The 222-nt window shown below is 34.2% G+C and overlaps 1 protein-coding gene across 1 annotated transcript in view; it reads right to left on the bottom strand.

Annotated features, from left to right (window-relative positions):
• LOC119590394 (chlorophyllase-2-like) overlaps positions 1-222 on the bottom strand; it is a 7689-nt gene that overhangs the window by 4348 nt on the left and 3119 nt on the right. The window lies entirely within an intron of this gene.

Raw genomic sequence — 222 nt, 5'->3', positions numbered from 1 at the left:
GTCCGTTCACATGTATGTGTAATAAAATGCACAATTCTAAGCCGACCGCCAAATTTTAATCTTTTCTTTGTATTTGGTACCTGACATATCTATAGGCTTTCGTCGAGCATACAATAACACGAAAGAGGCTAACAGTATTTGTTATTTGATATATCGACATTTCACGGAGCTGTAATAAGCAAAAATATATCATCACTTTGACTATCTATTTAACTACCTGTG

Source organism: Penaeus monodon, chromosome 27, assembly GCF_015228065.2.
Source record: "Penaeus monodon isolate SGIC_2016 chromosome 27, NSTDA_Pmon_1, whole genome shotgun sequence".
NCBI lineage: Eukaryota > Metazoa > Arthropoda > Malacostraca > Decapoda > Penaeidae > Penaeus > Penaeus monodon.
This window is presented reverse-complemented; position numbering and strand designations above follow the sequence as displayed.